A 19,564-nucleotide genomic window follows, 5' to 3' on the forward strand; every position below is an offset into this window, starting at 1 on the left:
AAATTTGCTGATATAGTGTTACGATTTAGTGAATTTAATAAGTTACATCCTAAAGACAAATCATTTAAAATTTAGTGAAGCTGAAAGAAAATCTTTTACTGAAATGAAATAAATTCTAGCTAATATAACTTCCCTTCCTCGTCCTATCTCAAGTGTTACCAATTATCATTTAGTGACTGACAACTCTAATTTTGCTGTCGGTGCTTGTTTGCATCAGACTGTAAAAAATTCCCATAGGTTTCTTCTCTAAGAAATTGAATGACAGTCAAAGGAAGTTTTCTACGTTTGATCATGAATTACTAGCAGCTTATCTGGCCGTACTTCATTTCAAGTCACAAATTGAAGGCAGACAGGTATATTTATTCACAGATCAAAAACCTTTGGTGTCAGCCTATAAGAAATCAACGCCCATGAAATCTGACAAACAACAACGTTATTTGTCTGTAATTACAGAATATGTGTCTGATATTTTATATATGTGAGGAAGTGAAAATGTCGTTGCTGACTGTTTGTCTCGTCCTGCCAATGCAGTTTCTGTAGACACCTTTGATCTCCCTGCCTTGATGGAACGACAAGCAGCTGATGATGAAATTAAAGATTATTCTCATAAACTGAAGTCCTACAAATTTTCTCCAGATTCAAAACTCTTATGTGACGTTTCAACGCTGTACCCTTGTCCTTTTGTACCCAAGTCATCAAGGAGGGCTATCTTTGATCAATGTCATGCTCTATCACATTCAGGAACAAAAACATCATTAAAATTGATCAAATCAAGATTTTATTGGCCTGGAATGGATAAGATGATAAGACAATATTGCAAGGAATGTCTCAACTGTCAGAAATCCAAAGTTACAAGGCATACAAGATCTCCAACTGAGTCATTCAATGTACCTTCGAGTCGATTTGAAACTATGCATCTTGACATAGTGGGTCCTCTTAATCCAGTAATTCCTAAAAATTCTATGTTTCCATCATCTGCCAAATATATTCTTACATGTATCGATAGGGCTACATGCTGGGTTGAGGCCACACCCATGTCTGACATTACAGCAGAAACAGTTGCAATATCCTTTCTAAATATTTGGGTCTCTAAATTTGGAGTGCCTCTCTATCTATTAACCGATAGAGGTGCACAGTTCGAAAGTGAACTTTTTAGTCAACTATCTAAACTTTTAGGATTCCATCATTTGCGTACTACGAGTTACCACCCTCAATCAAACGGTATAATTGAATGTGTACACCGTACATTAAAGTCGGCTATTGTTGCTCGAAAACAAAACTAGATTGATGCATTGCCTATTATTCTGCTAAGTATGAGAAATATGCAAAATGAGTATAATTATTCACCATCTGTAGCAGAAACTGGAAAATCCCTACTTGTACCAAGACCAATGATTGATAATGAATCTTCAGAAGTTTCTTATCCAAAAATTAAGATTTTAGCAGAAGAAATGCAGAAGTTAGACCTCAAACTACTATCTGAAGGCCGAATTCACTCTTTCCCTAAGTCATATATCCCAGCTGATCTAAGAACCTGTACTCATGTGTGGATACGAGTCGACTGAGTTTGTCGTCCACTTGAAGCTCCTTACACGGGTCCTTATAAAGTTTTTCAAAGATATCCAAAATAGTTTACTATAAAACTAAATTCTGGTAAGTTTCAGTGGATCATCTGAAGTCAGTATATATTAAGTCTTTTGAAAATAGACATGCTGAATCAAAGAAATTTGCGAAAGTTCCTGATGAATCAAATGTCACTGAACAGGAAATTTCATCTACTGAAAATTCTACAGAAGAATCAATTGAAAATGATTCCAACGATCTATCTAGTACGCCTACGAAAGAAGCTGACCAACAAGAATCAGTAGATCTTCCCAAAGATTCAAAAACTACGACGAAAAGATCAGGCAGATGTTGCAGTGTATTGATTTCTGTGTGTTACTGTTTTTTGTTTTTATTTGTATGCTTTTCTATTTTTTTTACTTCTTATCATCTATCTATTCATATATGTGTGTGTGTGTGTGTGTGTGTGTGTGTGTGTGTGTGTGTGTGTGTGTGTGTGTGTGTGTGTGTGTGTGTTAATACGAGGTGCCTTTAATAAGTTTCCAGACTTTTTTCATATTGACACTTTTATTGATATTACACATGTAAGAGTCTAGTCCCTTTCGAAGTAATCTCCTCCGGCTGCAATGCACTTGTTGTACCATTCCAACAACTTCTGGAAGGCCCCATGGATTATTGTGTGAGCATGTCAATGACCCTTGTCACAGCCTCTTTCATCTCAATTGTCTCATAACGGTAACCTCTAAGGTTTTCCTTGAGCTTAGGGAATAACCAAAAGTCACAGGGAGCAAGGTCTGGATGATAGAGAGGGTGAGGAACTGTCTTCATTCCCATCTTTATTGAATAGTTTTTGCCAAGGATGGAGTTGTGGACTGATGCCTTCGTACAAATCTTCCACGTCTTCACTTTCTCGGAATAACTGTGTACAGTTCCCACACTGACATCAAACTGTGCACTTATTGTCTCTATAGACACACGACGGTCTTTATTCATGAAATTCTTTATTTGGCCAATCAACTTTGGTGTTCTGACTTTCTTATTCCTCCCACACCTATCATCATCTCACAGACTCCCTGTCTTCCTTGAATCTCTTATGCCATCCAAAAACTGATGCTCGATTCGTTCAATATGATCCAAAATCAGTCTGAAGCATTCCATACGTGTCTGTGGCATTTTTCCCAAGTTTAAATCAGAATTCTTTTGCATATCCTTCTTCTAATGGTCCTCACATCAAGATTGCATTTGTGAAATTCACTAGCTGTGACAATCAAGATTTAGTAGAGTGTATTCCAATTCCTACTTCAACCTGAAATCATAAAAATTGGTAGTCATCACATTAGATGTATAACAAAATAATACTGAATTTGCAAGAGTCTACAACAATTTTAAATGCCTGTATAAAAAGGTCTGGAAACTTATTGAAGGCACCTCATATATATATATATATATATATATATATATATATATATATATATATATATATATATAACTACTTAATTTACTCACATAAAATTAATATACGAAAGTATAGATTTATGCGTATTTACTTCAAAAGTGCTCAATACGTAGGTAGAGCTAGTTAATAATTTATAAAATATATATGGTGATTAAGCTACACTGAATATTCCGCGTTTCATCCACTCTAGGACTCCTAGAGTGGATGAAACGCCAAATATTCAGTGTAGCTTAATCGCCATATATATTTTATATATATATATATATATATATATATATATATATATATATATATATATATATATATATATGTGTGTGTGTGTGTGTATATATATATATATATATATACATATATATATATATATATATATATATATATATATATATATATATATATATATATAAAGTAATCTGGAATCATCCCCTGTAAATTCAGAAATTAAAGGAAAATAACAGAATATTTCCTGCGTAAATTTTTGCAACTCAACATCAACAGCTGCTTGATATTAAATGTCATTCTCTCTATACTTTCCCATTGGTTGAGTTTTCGGATGTCTTTCAATGAATAAGCAGATTGTCCATTTTATATCTTCATGAATATATATATATATATATATATATATATATATATATATATATATATATATATATATATATATATATATATCGAGTATTGTTGTTATTTTTTTAGCAATAATTATATCCGGTATGTGTTAATCGGTATAATCGCTTTCGTGGATAACTATTTTATCTGTAATCATTAAGTAAATTCATAAAAACGAATGTATGCTTTTGCATTTATATAAAAGTAGATATGTACATACATGTATTCGTACACCTCCCTTAAATTATGGGGCGACTATTTAGTTATAAGAGTGACAATTCTTCCTAAACTCTCTGGGGGAGTAACTTATAGTGAATATAATTATCGCTAAAAAATTACAACAGAACTCAACATAACGTTAAGGCAATATACTAGCACGTAATTTAAACTGAGACTTTGCAGCGTAGTGGTAACGCACTCGACCATAGGCTCTGTCATTGCAGGATCAAGTCTTCGTATAGTCAGCCACACTGATTTTGTATAGTTCTTTTTTTCTGTTTCACTTTTAGCTCATTAGCCCCAACCATCTCACCAACCAATACAACTCCTGTCTCCACAATATTTCTGACATTTTGTATTGGTTGGTGAGATGGTTGGGGCTAATGAGCTAAAAGTGAAACAGAAAAAAAGAACTATATTGGAGAAGAAGAATTGAAGGTGACATGAAGAGATTAAGGAAAGGTCAAGGCGAATTCAGACATGGTTCAAAGAACAGTGAAAAAAATACAAACAAGGAGAGAAAGAAGAACTGGATAGATGATACAAACTGAAAGCCAAGAGGTTTAATACCACTATGGAAAAGATAAAGCAGAAAATTATGGCAAAAGCTTTTAAAAATTAAAAGGCATAATAACAGAATTCAGCCGCCAAAATATTTCTGACATTTGTTATGCTTCAGTGGCACCTCATTCATTACCCTGTTTACTTTATTTGTCACATTCCTTAACTTTGTCTGATCAACATCGTTGTTGTTGTTGTTGTTATTATTATTATTATTATTATCATCATCATCATCATCATCAAATCAAATGAAATGACAGTACAAGCAAAAATTATGTTTAAACCAGGCGTAAACTCAAAGAAAACCAACCTGCCTCCTGTCTTGAAGCTTGCATTCATGGAATATCCGCAGACTTAGGATTAATTTAGATGATTAATTTATTTTTATTTCAGACTATTATTCTCATCTTTATTAGTTTGTTGTTTTCATCTTTTTTTTATTATTGGTTGTTGTTTTTCACGATGTTTCGGCCAACTATTCCTCTAGCCTTCGTCAGGTGGTAACAGTGATGGACAGGAACTTCGAATCTCCTGACTGCATTCTCAGCAATCACTGCCATCCGTAGTTGTTGTCGTCTCACCACGTTTTTGGCCAAGTAAACCTCTGGCACACTTTGGGTAGGATTGAAACCGCTATCTTCAGACAATGTCCATCTAGAACCGTAGAGAGTCAACGCCTCTATCAACTGCGCCATGGACCCCGTGGCGCAGTTGATAGAGACGTTGCACGGGCTTGGAATCTATATTCGTAACACCCTCCCCCTAACTAGAGAAACAAAACTAGAATCAGACAACCAGGCCTTAATGTGTTTCAGGCTAAACATGCAACATAATATTAGCTACTTGTATTTTCTCTACTGCTCTCCATCAACCCTAATAAACAAAGTCTCTGACAGCATAGATATAGCACTCTCCCTCGATACTAGCATACAAGTACATGTATTTGGCGACTTTAATGTCCACCACAGTAACTGACTTGGGTACTTACGTAGCTGGTAGCACAACACATAGCTTCTCTCATTCCCTATCACAGACAGTTACATTTCCGACATGTTTCACAGACCAGCAAGATCAACATGCCTCACATCTAGATGTATTTCTGACCACAGTTCCCGATGATTGCATAACGAATGCCCACAGCCCACTCAGGAATGCCGATCATGCTGTGATAATGGTAGAAATCGCCCTAAATTCTCGACCAAAAACTGAAAAGCCACTGCTAAAAACAACGAGGTATTACAAAAAGGCTAACTGAGAAGCCATCAGAGATCTCATGCTTCATGGGGAAATATCTTTTCTCTTCCAGCTGAACAGTGCGCAAAAGAAAGCCACTGAATGGTTCAAAACTGCAATTGAAGTACATGTTCCCACACGGAAATTCTATAGCAAGTCCCAGTCTCCCCAATGGTTTACTTCTACTTGTGCACTGCCATTGCTCAAAGGCAGCATGCATACCACAGATTAATCCGACATAAGTCCAGTTCAAACAGACAGAAGTATATAGAAGCTAGAAGTAATTGTAAGAAATAGCTACAGCTAAAACAGAATATACTGAGATAGGCACTGTCTATCGCCCGGCTTCCATACTCCTTCTTTGTCTATTAGCCAGGCGTAGAGGTCGAATCACAGGGATTCGACAGAAACACTCAGTGGTTGATCTTGTTTCCTGACTAGGGAAATGAACGCTGTTTTCCCTCTCCCAGTAGCTTATGTCCCTAGTAGTACATGAAAGTGGCAATGTGCCTTATTTGGGGTGAAAATGTAATAAAAAAAATGTATCAAAGTACAGAAATTTGGAACCTGTGATTTTTGGAAAATCTACAGCAGTGTAGTAAATAATGGGCAGTTAACGATTCCCCCACTATCAAAAAATCAGGAGGTTGTTTGCATGGCAACTGAGAAGGCTAACATGCTTATCAGTTGGTTTGCCTCAAGCTCCACATTCGACCCAGCAAACCACTCTCTCTCTCTCTGACTTTCCTTTGCGGACAGACGCCACACTAGATGATCTGAAAATCACCCCTTCTCTAGTACATGGTATCATAAAAAACCTAAACATCTCAAAAGAATGTGGACCCAATCTTATTCTGGCAGTGCTGTTAAAAAAAGCTCTGCTGAGGTTGCTCCGGTTCTCTCCAAACTTTACAACAAATGCCTTAACGAATCTTGCTTTCCTGACTGCTGGAAAACTACTTCTGCGATACCAGTTTTCAAGAATTCTGACGAAAGAACTGATCCATTAAATTATTGCCCCATTAAGCCTCCTCCCGCTTCTCACTAAAATATTTGAGACCATAATTAATCACACTCTAGTCCATCACCTTACAACTGCTAAACTTCTAACCGACAATCAATATGGATTTAGGCAAGCGCGTTCCACAGCAGACATCCTAACTGTAATCTCTGAACGTATATACTGTTCACTGGATAAAGCAGAGGATGGTAGGACGGTAGCCCTATATATATGTAAGGCTTTTGACAGAGTATGGCAGGATGGTCTTCTAAGGAAAATTAGATCATATGGAATCACTGGAAGAGTACATAATGTAATTAAATCCTTCTTAAGTAAGAGAAAATTCTAGGTTGGCCTCGACAGTCGTACATCTAAACAATATGATATAAATGCGGGAGTACCTTAGGGGTCTATCCTGGAACCTTTATTATTCCTGATATTTATAAATGACCTCCCTGATAAAATTGTTTCTGAGATGGATATATTTGCTGAGGACACCACTCTTTATAACAGACACGAGGGGAAAACAAAGGAACACATATCTAAGGAAATGACAGAAACACTAGATGATGGCCTCCAATCTGTAGTGGAATGTGGACAAAAATGGATGGTCATATTCAATGCTGCCAAGACTAAGCTTGTTTCCTTCAATAATTACAAAAAAACCTTCTCTACCACCAATAGCAATGGCCAAGAACACATTACCTGAAAGAACTTCCTTTAAACTCCTCGACCTTACGTTCACAGGAAACATGAATTGGAACAGATACATTAAGAGCATTGCCAAGGTTGCTGCAAAGAAGGTGGGATCGCTCTACCATGCTAGAAAGCTACCTACACCTGAAAGTATCCTGTACCTCTATAAGACCACCATTCGCCCATGTATGGAGTACTGTTTCACATTTGGGCTGGTGCATCTGCTATTTGCCTCAAACACCTGGACAGGGTTCAAAAGAGAGCCGCCAACCTGATATGTCCTGAACTGTCAACTAGGCTTCAGCCCCTGTCCCATCGACGAAATGTTGCATCCCTCTGTCTGTTCTACAAATATTTTAATGTTGAATGCTCTGATGAACTACAAGCACTTGTACCCCCTTGACGTAAATACCCCCGACAAACCCGACAAGCAGCTAAATCCTACTCCTATACAGTAGAGATCCTAGGTGTAAGAAAGCCAATAGTTTCTTCCCCAATAGTTTCTTCCCCAGAACTGCTAGACTTTGGAACTCCCTTCCGGGATTCTTCTTTCCCAACTGTACTGACATGCAGAAGTTCAAATATAATGTGAACAGACATCTTGCTACTCATCTCCCTTCATAATATCCCTGCAACTTATGTCCCCGATAGTAGCCCCCTACTTTAAAGTAGCACTGTGCTTGTTTGGGGTGAAAATTGAATTAAAACAAAATTATTATTATTATTATTATTAAATTTCGCATTTTTATTCGGCTAAACTGAACATAAATTACCGTTTGCAAGCTTTTTAGATTAGCAGAATAACAGTTGTGCTGCTCTGATCACCTATTTAAACATTCCTCTTGGGAATAGTATGCTTTTATTCATTCTGGTTGGCTTCCAGAACTTCTTTGACGATTGAACCATCAGCAGAGTTTTTGGTAGAGGTCTTATTCCATTGAGTGTTGTTCCGCAACTGAAACAATTTTTACTTAAGCCCGTTTTATGGTATTTGCGTGATCCGCTTAATGGATTTTCTTTCATAGTCTGCTGCTACTGTTGCTGCTGCCGCTGCTATCCTCTGTTCTGCAGCTTTCGAGATGCGAAGGGTTGAGGTGAGGTGAGAGAATGGAAAATATCCGCGAAAACATCTGAAAGAAAAGTATTTATGAATAAATAGAATTCAGATTTAAAAGTATAAAGTTAATTTCATAAAAAAGAACGTATAGCTTATTTGACAATAAAATTCTGTTTCAAACTGACGCTTGACGTATATAATACTATTTTCAACTTAAGCATAACAGATAGTTGAAAATGCTATATAAAACTTAAGCTGAACAAACACTTGAAAATGCTATTTAACACTTATACGCAAAAAAACATTCAAAATGCTGTTTCAAACAGAAGTGTAACAGACCATTTAAAATGTTATTTAAAACTAAAGCCCAACATATCTACTTTTAAGAGGAGTATACGGAATAAGTCCCGATAATGATTGAAGGAATTTCGATCTAAAAATCATTTTGTTTCATATATATTTTTTAGAGGGGGGTATAAAGAGTCAATCCCGAAAATGGCTGAAGTAGTTTACAATCTGAAAATCACTTGATTTCATATACATTTTGAGAGGGTGGAGTATAAATCATGTTAGTCCCGGAAATGACTGAAGCCGTTTACGATCTGAAAATTACTTTATTTCATATATATTTTTAAGATCTTTCCTTTTTAATTTCTCTTCATATTATTGTGAAAGTCGGGGGAGGGGACGGAATTACCTTTATTCAAGAATGTCATTGTTTTATTCTATTCAGAGTTGCCCAGGAGTAATAAATATGAGAATGCAGTACTACATTTGAGAAAGGTAGCTCCAATATCTGAATTACAGACTATTGAATATGCGATTTCTAAATTAGCGTGTCAGGCACTCTAAAATGTTATTTATAACTTCAGCGTGATGCACCTTTGAAAATGCTATTTTAAACTGAAGAGTGGACCATTTAGAATGCTATTTCAAACTCAAGCGAAACAGATTATTGAACATGCTTTTTCTAAATTAATCGTAACAGACTAATAGAAATGCTATTTCAAACTGAAACGTGACAGACGAACGAAAAACTATTTCCAATTTAAATCTGACCGATCTACCGACGAACAGTAGGGTGTATCTAACATAAGAAGCGTCCGTACCAACTGCGCATTTTCAACCGGAAAGCGTGACAGACGGACAACAGATAAACTGACCGACTGACGGGCAGAAACTGAACGCATCTTAAAAGTAACACATTCTTAAGTGCATCTCGTAGCATTTCTAACGTTTGAGCCTAATTATATGGCGAGGCTTCCCATTTGCCTTTCAGTTAAGTAACGTGTGGATATTATCGTGATGTCAGTGCTACTTCCGGTCAGCTGACAGATCGGCGTCTACGAAATCAAGAAATGTCGAACGAACACACACACACACACACACACACACACGCGCACACACACATGCATGCATTCGCACACACTGGTTGCAGAATAGCGCACAAAGTTAATGGGTGTAGTCGGGTAGTTCAATAATCTGGGTAGCTCGGACTCTGATGACGTCAGGAAACTCTGGGCCAATCAACAATGGAACCGGTTCGCCAATGGAAAGAAAAAAATGTGTGCAGCGATTATGAGGAGTTTTTAAAACGGCTGATATTAAGCCAAACGCTCGAGATATGATCGTGTTTATTATTAGATGGATGGATATGCATACGTGTCTTCATCACGAAATCTTGTCAAAACAAAAGAAGATTTTACGCACGCACACACACACACACGCACACACACACACGCGCACACACACACACACACACACACACACACACACACACAAGTATCTCCATTTATATGAAGTTATGTATATGCATATTTTTATATATTTTCAAGTGTAGAATACACTCCTAAGCCCATTAATAAATAGTTATGAATTTTGGGACACAGCTGCTAGGCGTAAGGATGGGTAATGTAGGCTATATTAAGTTAATTTAGTTATACGCAAAAAGGATGGACGCCCTTAATGAAAGTTTTGTCCGATTTTTGTAAAATTTTAACAAAACACCAATAAATATTTCACTCCATTTGTTTTAAATGGCGTTTGGGGACATAATATGGAGCTAAACACCAATTTGAAAAATTCAGATATTTCAGATTTGCATTATTTTTTCCATAGTCAGTAAACATCAAATTAAACAATATTCTCTGAATATCAATTTTCTTTTGAAGAACTTTTAAGTTTAATCTTTAAATTCTTGATATTTTCTAACATTAAAATCATATAGTATATTTTTATCTGAATTGGAATAAGGATTCTAGACAAAGATATAGTATATAGCAGGATGACAAAAAAGTTCTTGCGGTTTTTTTACTTTTAAATTCAGAGGAACATATCTCGGCTCAAACAAAAATTTTACTGATCGAAATAAGCACCATCAGAATCAACACACTTTTGCCAACGCAAAACGATGGTATTTATGCCAGTAACGTAAAAATCTTGCGTTCTGGTTGCGATGAAGTCGATGAACGCGTTATTATTATTAATTTTTTTATTTTTACATCGCTTAGGTTTTTGAAGCATTTATTATGCAGAAAGTTGTCGAGATGCTTGAAAAAGTGGTAATTGGTAGGTGAAAATTCTGGAGAGTTGGATGAGGCGAAGTTCGTAGCCGAATTCGTTCAACTTCTGCAAGGTCGGTTTAGCAACGCACGGTCGAGCATTGTCATGGACAAGAATTGGACCGTTGCTGGGTGTTGTTGTCGAAGTTTCTGATGCATTCGATACATTTGTTGATAGTACTTCTCTTCCGTAATGGTTTCGCCTGCATTCAAAAAACTGTAATGGAGTAGACCGACTGCAGACCACCGAACAGTCAGCATGACCTTCTTTTGGTGCAACTCTGGCTTCGGGAAGTGCCTAACCACTTTTCATCGTAAGTCACTACCTGATCGAGAAACCAGCCATTCTTGTTGCGTAAAAGAAGAGATGACACTTCATAACGTCGTTTCTTTTGGTTGTTGTTCAATTCGTGAGGCACCCATTTATCAAGTGTTTTTGTCTTTCTAATCTCTCTCTGGTTGGAAATCGTCGTATATGCTACGTCTAATTCAGAAGCAAGTTCTCAAACAGTTGTGCGTGGATTGGAAAAAAGCAAATTTGCACAATTTTCTTATTTAAATTCAATCTAAGCCGAAAAGCTGCTGAAATAGCTTGCAGCATCAACGAAGTTTTCAGTCCAGAAAATACTATTGAACGCACAGCAAATGGGTGGTTCAAGAAATTTCGTGTCGTGTTAAGAGTACTTTTGTAGGCTTTTGTTTGTGTTAGAATTATTTTTGTGCGCTTTTGTCCGTGTTGTAAGTATTTTTGTAGGTTAATGTATGTGTTATAATTATTTTTGTGGGCTTTTGTCCGTGTTGTAAGTATTTTTGTAGGTTAATGTCTGTATTATAATTATTTTTGCGAGCTTTTGTTCGTGTTATAATAATTTTGTGGGCTTTTGTCAGTGTTATAATAATTTTTGTGGGCTTTTGTCATTGTGATACGTATTTTAGTGGGCTATTGTCAGTGTTGTAATTATTTTTGTGAGCTTTTGTTTGTGTTATAAATATTTTTTGCTGGCTTTTATTTGTATTCTTTGTATTTTTGTTCTCTTTTGTCCTGTTGTAAGTATTTGTGTTTGTTTTTGTCTGTGTTGTAAGTATTTTTGTGGGCTTTTGTTTGTGTTGTAATTATTTTTGTGAGCATTTGTCTGTGTTGTAATTATTTTTTATGGATTTTTTTCCGTATTATAATAATTTTTGTTGGCTTTTGTCAGTGTTATAATTATTTTTGTTAGTTTTTGTCAGTGTTATAATTATTTTTCTGGGCTTTTGTCCCTATTGTAATCATTTTTGTGAACTTTTGTCAGGGTAATAAAATATTGTAGCCTTTTGTCTGTGTTGTAATTATTTTTGAGAATTTTTGTCAGTATTATAATTATTCTTTTTTGGCTTTATCTGTATTGTAATTTTTTTTTTTTTTTGGCTTCTGCTTGTGTTATAATTATTTTCATTGGTTCTTGTACGTGTTATAAGTGTTTTTTTGGCTTTTGTCTATGTTATTATTTTTGATGGCTTTTGTTTTAGTTAAAATTATTTCTGTTACCGTTGGTCTGTGTTTTAACTATTTTTGTGGGCTTTTTCTGTTATAATTTTTTGTGGTCTTTTGTCCGTGTTATAAATATTTTTAGGGGCGTTTGTTTACGTTAAAATAGTTTTGTGAGTTTTTGTGTGTGTTATAATTATTTTAGTGGGCATTTTTCCGTGTTATATTGGGGGGGGGCTTTTGCCCGTGTTATAATTATTTTGTGAGCTTTTGTCCGTGTTAAAATTATTTTTGTGGGCTTTTGTCCATGTTATAATAATTTTTGTGGACTTTTGTCAATGTTGTAATTATTCTTATGGGCTTTTGTCCGTGTTATAATTATTTTCGTGGGCTTAAGTCAGTATTGTAAGTATTTTTGTGGGCTTTTGCCAATGTTATAATAATTTTGTTGGCTTTTGTGAGTGTTGTAACTATTTTTGTGAACTTGTGTTCCTGTCATAGTTATTTTTGTGGGTTTTTCTCAAGGTTGTAAATATTTTTGTGTGGGCTTCGGTTTGTGTTATAAATATTTTTTGTGGAATTTTATCCGTGATAATTATTTTGGGGGGCGTTTGTCCGTGTTATAATTATTTTTGCGGACTTTTGTCCGTGTTATAATTATTTTTGTGAGGGGTTGTTGGTGTTATCTTTATTTTTATTTTTATGGGCTTTTGTTCGTGTTATAATTATTTTGGGGCGCTTTTGTCAGAAATATAATTATTTTTGTGGGCCTTTGTCTGTGTTATGATAATTTTTGTGGGCTTTTGTCCGTGTTATAATTATTTGTGTGGTATTTTGTCGGTATTAAAATTATTTTTGTGGGCTTTTGTCCGTGTTATAATTATTTGTGTGGTATTTTGTCGGTATTAAAATTATTTTGTGGGCATTTGTTTGTGTTATAATTATTTGGGGGGATCTTTTCAGTGTTGTAATTATTTTTGCTGGCTTTCGTCCGTGTTATAATTATTTTTGTGGGCTATTGTCAGTTTTTATATATTTTTGTGGGATTTTGCCATTGTTATATTTATTTTCGTAGGCTTTTGTCAGTGTTATAACTATTTTCATGGACTTTTTCTCTGTTATAATTATTTTTGTGGGCTTTTCTCAGGGGTGTAATTATTTTTGTGGGCTTTTGACTGTGTTATAGTTTTTTATGTCCATGTTACAACTATTTTTGTGAGCTTTTGTTACTGTTGTAATTATTTTCGTGGGATTTTGTCCGTGTTATAATTATTTTTGTGGGAGTTTGTTTGTGTTATAATTTTTTTTTTTTTGCTTTTTCAGTGTTGTTATTATTTTCGTGGGCTTTTGTCTGTGTAGTAATTATTTATATAGGCGGATGAGCTACCTAGGCAGTTAACAGCCAGCAACCAAATGGAATGTGGCCCTATTAAGGCACTTGAGATAATCATAGATTTCTTTTGTGGCAGCCCCTGCAGCTGTTCCCTCTTTCAGACATACTGGTATAGCCTTTCCTCTGATACAGGAAGAGTCAGGCGAGAGTAGCACTTGGTCAATGCAAGGACCATCCAGGCAAGTTTAACAGTCCTGGCAGAAATCCAAACTATTACCAGCAACATCGCATATACCAAGTAGAGCCAACTGATTCACAGCTAGGGACCGCAATCAACAGTGGGAGAGACTGTTTAGTCTCATGATAAGCTACCAGCCACTCAAGTCAGGCAGCCTCTGACCAATTAGGTGCTATCACTTCACCACACGCTATCTGTATGCATGTGCCGGGCACAGCGTTCAGTTATTCACCCAAGAAATCTAAGCTTACCTTTGCTACATGGAATGTCCGGACAGTGACCATTGGAATGAATACCGATAATGATTCTGATCTTGATGATGCTCGAAAAACTGCTGTGATTGATCGAGAATTTTTTTAGCGTACTATTGATATTGCAGCACTGCAAGAAACGATGCTTTTTGGAAGTGGCACCATCAAAGAGGGAAATTATACATTTTACTGGTTTGGCAGACCAGAAGGAGAAGTAAGATGTACGACACTTGGTTTGCTGTGAGGAACAGTCTCATCCAGAGCATTCAGACCCTATCAGCAACATCTGGCATTTGAGGCTCAACACAGAGCAGGGTAGTGTTCTCGTCCTATCTGCCTACACACTAATTCTTGATGCCGAAGCATCAGTTAAATTTCTTTTATGAGCAATTAGAGGAAAAGCTAAGAACATGCTCTGAGAAAGGGATCACAGTGTTGCTTGTGGATCTGAATGCTCAGGTTGGGGCTGATTACGCAAGCTGGCTACAATGTCGTGGAAGGTTTGGAGTTGAGCTCTTCTGCAGAAACAACATAATCATCACAAACACGTTATTCCCTTTTCATAAGATGTCCTGTTGTCATCCAAGATCATCTCGCTGGTGTCAAGTTGACTTTGTCATAACCAAAATAAATAACAAAAGCGAAGTACACACCACACAAACATATCACAGTGTAGACTGTGACACAGATCACAGTATTGTGGTGTCTCGAATGATGCTTCAGCCAAAGCCCTACCATAAGAGAGTTGTTAAATCGCTCAAGATTGACCTCTCCAAATCCCTCCAAATGCAATGAGTTCTACGAGACCTTGTCTGAAAAGTTGAAAACAGTCACAGACGGGGTGACCGATCCAAGACAGTACTGGACTACAATGAAGAAATCAATCCAAGACTGTGCTGTTGATGCTTTTGGGAGACAGGCCAGGAGAAACCCAGATTGGTTTTCTGCCTCACTTCCGACCATCCAGCCAGTTCTTGATGAAAAACGACATGCCTTTCTCTCCCATAAAATCAGACTAACTAGGAAAAGTAAAGAATACCACAGGAAATGCTGTCCTGAAGCTCAAAGGGTCACTAGAAAATGTGTGATGGGGTATTGGGATTCTCTTTGCTCTGCCATTGAAACAGTCCGTGATTCAGGAGACATTCAAGCAATGTACTCTGAAATAAAGTCTTCATTAGGGCCTTCTAAGCAATCACTTGGTATCCTTCAGCATAAAGACGGTACAACAATCATGTATAATTCTGAGGAATTAGATCGATGTATTGAGCAGTACACTGACTTGTATAATGGCGACAGCAACGTATCTCACCAGGTCATTCAGTCAATAAATCCTTTCCAAACCCTAAATGAACTAGACGAAGAACCAACCATCCAAGAGGTAGCCAATGTAATATTTGCTCGCCACAACAATAAAGCTGTAGGCGAGGACAGAAAACCGCTGAACTTCATCAAAGCAGATTCAGAGGTTCTTACCGAACACATCCATTGGCTTATCCTCAACTGCAGGGCCCACAAAACTGTTCCACAAGATTTCAAACATGCAAAAATTACACCACTTTTCAAAAACAAAGGCTCATGAGGGGATTGCAACAATTAGCGTGGCATCTCACTTCTCAGTGTAACTGGGAAAGTGATGGCCCGTCTGCTCCTTCCACGTCTACAGAAAATTGCTGAAACTGTGTATCCTGAATCGCAATGTGGTTTAAAGGCAAGTCGGTCAACTAAGGACATGATCTTCTGTGTGAGACAGTTCCAGGAGAAAGCATGAGAACAGCGACAACCTCTACGTATGGCTTTCATAGACCTGACAAAGCAGTTGACCTGGTCAACAGAGGAACTCTATTCCTGATTCTTGAGGAAGCAGGCTGTCCCCCTACCCTTAGTTCACGAAAACATGCATGGGCGAATTCAGTATGGGGAAGACTTGTCTGACCGGTTTCCGATCAATCGCGGAGTCAAATGGGGCTGCGTGCTCGCTCCAGCCATGTTCGGGATGTTCTTCTCCTTTGTTTTCAAACAAGCACATCAGAATGTCGATAAATCTGTGGGGTTTCGGTCCTCACTCCTGACGATAGGAATTTCTTTACCCTCTCATGATATAAAGCCAAGTCGAGAGTTCAGGAACTAGTTGTCCGTGCTCTCCTCTACGCTGCTGCTGCTCTTTGCAAATCTTCTGCCGAGGATCTTCAACGATTTCTAGATTATTTCTCAAACATGTAGACATTTTGGACTAACAATCAGTCTTAAGAAAACCGTCATCCTCTCCCAACCATCAGAGAGTGTTAATTTTACAGTAGATACCCTGGAGAATGTGAATAAATTCAAATACCTTGGTGCGACCATCGCAAAAATATTACTCTTGACCCCGAACTTAGCACGCAACTTGGCCTAGCCTCTACCAGATTTGGGAGGCTCACGCAGCGTGTTTGAAAGAACAAGCATCTTACCATCAAGACGAGAGTCCATGTGTATGAAGCGTGTGTGTTGAGTGTCCTTTTCTATGGGACAGAGACGTGGTCTACATATCGTCCTCAAGAGTGCAGGATTAGTGCCTTCCATACAGGATGTCTCCGATCAATCATTGGCGTGTCATAGGAGGACAGACTGGCAAACGAAGAGTACTTCAGACGGACAGGTTCGGGTGCACTTTCCTCGAGATTTAAATTTATGAGACTTCGGTGGGCTGGCCATGTAAACCGAATGTTATGTGAACGCCTACCTCACAATGTATTACATCGTGTTTTGAAAGAGGGTACTCGTGTGACGTGACCATCCCAGGGAGCGGCTAGACTCCCCACTGCAGGAGGGTGAGACTCCCGAAGTGCTGGAGAAAGCCGGGCATATATGATTCTTTTATTCTTTAATTATCATCAGTGTGCCCAGGTGACAGGGAAAAACGTTGCGAGAGAAAAGATTAGATTTGTCGATTTCATTTTTGTATGAAAATCGACAAACAATGTCATTTTTGAAATTTGTACTCCAAAACAGGTGATGACTCAGGGTTGTGGAGAGATGATATTTATAATTCAAGTGCAGTGTGTGACCTAAAAATCACAGGGGTGACCCCCAGGGGAGGGGGGCATGAAAACGTTCACAGATCCACAGTTGCACTCGTTAGTGGGGAACTTTCCATGGGGTTACGTTGTTGGATATGATTGGTCCAAGAAACAACCCCGACTCACTCCTTCCCTGAATATATTAACAGAGCGCACAGTCGAAAAACAGTCAGACAAAGGCCAGTTGAGAGTTGAGCTTGAAAGTTTGAGGCCAAACAACTTGTAGAGACCCCTCTCTACCGCGACGACCTCACTGCTATATCGAAGAGAGAAGTGAAATCTACTTATAGACTCAATGGAGTCGGACATAATTAAACATTGTTCTGAAGACAATTGTATATAGTTATATATTGTATATATTTTTTTATGGAATTTAATCAGTAGACTAGAAGAACTGAGTTGGTTTCTTTTTTCTGTGCATGGAATTGCTTTTCTTCTAGTATACGACAGACTGGCGATGCGACGGTATATCAACCCTGACGCGAGAAGCACCGACGAACACCCGGCCGCGAATTGAAGACCAAATCGATCAACGGGTTCTGGCACATGAAGAAGTTGCATTTAGTCGCTGTCAACAAAGATAGTGACTTGGACGATCATATAATTCTGTCTTTATTATTACTATTTTACCCCCATTTCATTTCATTGTTTAATTATAAACACGTAAATAAGTTTGAACAAACTTACTTTTCTGTTCTTTCGCTAAGAAGTGAAAAATTACCTTCCAACGTAACGATTGTGTAAAAAGAAAAAAAAAAGAAAAAAAAAGAAAAGTCGTTATCTTTACTTAAAGTGACAGGGTGACATAAATAAAGAAATCTAAAAGTACCATGTTAGACATTATCAAACATTAATAATTAATTCCTCTTAAATTATTTTTTTTTCAGAGTGTTCATAAAAAAGTCAGAATCGCGATGAATAAGCAGTGAGTAGACAAAAGCCCACAAAAAAAAAAAAAAAAAAAAAAAAAACTTACAAAAATAATTAAAACACGGACGATCAACAGCCCGAGTGTGAACTCGGCCTGTTGATCGTCTGCGTCTCAGATTCAAGGATGTGCTAAAGCGAGATCTTGGTGATTTCGTTGTGGAATGTGAGCAATGGACAGCCCTATCCCGAGATTGGGATGCTGGGCGAGTCAAACTTTATGTCGGGAAAGAGAGAGATAAGATGTAAAATCTAAAAAACTCAAAATACGTTGATCCGAGACGCCATAGTTTTGACCTCTATAGCATTGTTGGTCACAACAGACGCTGACAAGAGAGAGAGAGAGAGAGAGAGAGAGAGAGAGAGAGAGAGAGAGAGAGAGGCAGAGATAATTATTTTTGTGGGCTTTTGTCCGTGTTTTAATTATTTTTTGCGAGCTTTTCTCAGTGTGTTGTCATTATTTTTGTAAGTGTTTTTTTAATTTTTTTTGTGGGCTTTTGTCTACTCAGGAATTAATTATTAATGTTTGATGATGTCTAACATGGTACTTTTAGATTTCTTTCTTTATGTCACCCTGTCACTTTAAGTAAGATAACGACTTCTCTTTTTCTTTCTTTTTTCTTCTTTTTACACAATCGTAACGTTGGAAGGTAATTTTTCACTTCTTAGCGAAAGAACAGAAAAGTAAGTTTGTTCAAACTTATTTACGTGTTTATAATTAAACAATGAGAAACTGGGGAGTAAAATAGTAATAATAAAGAGAAATATTAGCGCTGTAACTACTGAGTACTTTTTCCCCTACAAAATACGTGATTAATTAAAAGGATAGTTTATCAAGCTACAATATTTGTCTTAGGAAACTCGAATAACAAGAAGTATTACATGAACATGACCTCCTGGATTTTAAAACCAGATATTACCATCATAAAAGACATTTAATAAAATAAAAAAACGCCGAGTAAAAGCAACATTAACGATCACTTATAGGAAGCTTTAAAAAGCAGACGTTCGCTAATAGTAGAGTAGCAAATAGTACGACCGGTTAGTACATTTAAAAATTTAGACGACCCGTGTAGATTATATATGGATGAAAAATTTGAAATTCTAAACTTTCAATACCTTCAAAATCTAATAGACTGTAAATAAGAAATAGCAAACAACTGTATACACAGAATAAACATTACTTTAAAATAATAGTGCATAGGAAAAATAAAAGAAAATTATTACATAAAAAATGAAATTAATCCAACATCTAAAATAGAAATAAGAAAATGTTCACCTTAATTAATTAGACGCATTCACAAAAAGAGTGCGTCATCTCTATACAAAAAAAAGAACA

The sequence above is a fragment of the Euprymna scolopes genome, chromosome 12 (genome assembly GCF_053919585.1).
Source record: "Euprymna scolopes isolate OS-2025 chromosome 12, ASM5391958v1, whole genome shotgun sequence".
Classification (NCBI taxonomy): Eukaryota; Metazoa; Mollusca; class Cephalopoda; order Sepiida; family Sepiolidae; genus Euprymna; species Euprymna scolopes.